The 1,677-nt window shown below is 39.4% G+C and overlaps 1 protein-coding gene across 4 annotated transcripts in view; it reads left to right on the top strand.

Moving 5' to 3' along the window:
* The window catches only part of podn (podocan), a 14,550-nt gene extending 13,077 nt beyond the window's left edge, over positions 1–1,473 (top strand). For all 4 annotated transcript variants that reach the window (XM_053643198.1, XM_053643201.1, XM_053643199.1 and 1 more), the window contains one exon: positions 1–1,473. This exon is cut by the window's left edge and continues 1,241 nt beyond it. The gene's annotated coding sequence lies outside the window, so the exon portion shown is untranslated.
* The last annotated feature ends 204 nt before the right edge of the window (positions 1,474–1,677 follow it).

Here is a 1,677-nt window from a genome sequence, read left to right as displayed (position 1 = left end):
TGTGATCTCGCCGATTCAAAGCACAAAAAAATCTTTTAAAAAAGCTGCAGAAAAATTTTGTGTTTTTTGGCCGCAACGATGACGAAAAAAACGTTGTGAAATCCTGTACGGACCGGATAATCGAATTATACATCACCTGCATTTAGTGCCAAAAAGATATCAATCTGACTGAAATTTTTGTCAGCTTCAAAAAATTCCTTCAAAAATGTCAACACATTAAAATAAATTTTTTTAAAAAAAGTGTAATATTCAGGGGTTTTTTTTTTCATTGTAAATCATGAATTTTTACACTAACTCAACGTTGAAAACAAGACTTTTTTCTTTTTTTTTTTATCAATGCAGGGATGAGGATTTGTCAGGTTAGTGTTTTTTTCTTTAAACTAGCTACTAAATGCTGCTCGGTAAGTCACAGGACAGGCCGCGTGCGTTAATCCGTACGCTAGCACTAATGAGAAGATTTGAGAAAAGTTGAGACAACAAACACTTTACATTATGTTTAATATTTAATGTTTGAATGTTTTTAATAAAGAGAAGAAGGTGAAAAATCTTTTTTCTGTTAGCAAGAAATTCTGATTAGCAACATTTGATGTTCCCCCAGCCCCCCTCAAACACACACACACACACACAAACACACCGCTATGTGTCTATCTCTGGTGCAGGACACCAGGAATCCGTACTTCTTTTTTTCCACGCTTGTTTTATTGGGTTGTATTTTATCATTCACACCCGATACACAGGAGATGGCTTCCATTTTTTCGTAAGGAGAATCTCATTCAAGGCGTGACGAGATCGAGTTTAATGACGGATCCACCCTGAGGGACGTTGGTACCACCTTCTTGCTGTTTCCACTCACACAGGCCAGAACCAGGTCTTCGCCTTTGGAACCGAAAAGCAGTAAAACAGCGAGCACGAGAGGGTTTAAAGTCGGGGCGTTTGGCTTTGGTCAAAAGTGGTTCCAAGAAAGAAAAAAAGGGTTTCGACTCGGACGCTTTACAGAAATCAGCAGCAGGTCTCCAGATTTCCTGTGCCTTCATGTCCGTGGAGACATGACTCAAAACATTTGGTTGGAGGCTTCTGATCTGAGACACAGATGGAGAGAAACCGGCTCACATAAAGAAGTGTTATTTCTTTCTTTCTTTGACTTTTTCTGTATGTTATTCTTTACAGCGGATGAGCACACTAACGAGAAGTGTAACGACCCCCTTCTGTATACCCCTGCAGCCCCTACCACAGTAACAGACCAGTAGAACATCCTTTATGACAATCTGGTGGCTAGTCACCTAGCTAACAATAAACAACAACTGACATGCTAACATACCGGGAAACTGATTTAACTAAGAACAGACAGGTTTGCCTTCAATACAGTAGACAGTAGCTAGCAAGCGGTCATATCTAGCTCAACTGACTAATGATCTAACATTAGCTTTCTCTCTGTACTAATACTAACCTCTGTAGCAACTAACACGAACGCTTTAAAATGCTTTCTTTTGGGGGGGGGGGGGGGTCAAAGCTAACCAATGGGATAAGAAGCTGCTGTTGTTGGTAGTGGTCTCAGACGTCTGTACACCAAGACAGGGCTTTATTATATATTAGAAAAGCATATAATAAACTCAGTCTACATGCTAACACACAGCTAATAGCAAAATCAGATTAGTAGCTAATAATATGATATTTCAA

This window comes from Ictalurus furcatus, chromosome 15, assembly GCF_023375685.1.
Source record: "Ictalurus furcatus strain D&B chromosome 15, Billie_1.0, whole genome shotgun sequence".
In the NCBI taxonomy this organism is placed as follows: Eukaryota; Metazoa; Chordata; class Actinopteri; order Siluriformes; family Ictaluridae; genus Ictalurus; species Ictalurus furcatus.
Note: the sequence above shows the minus strand (reverse complement) of the source record. Positions and strands in the feature narration are given on the sequence as shown.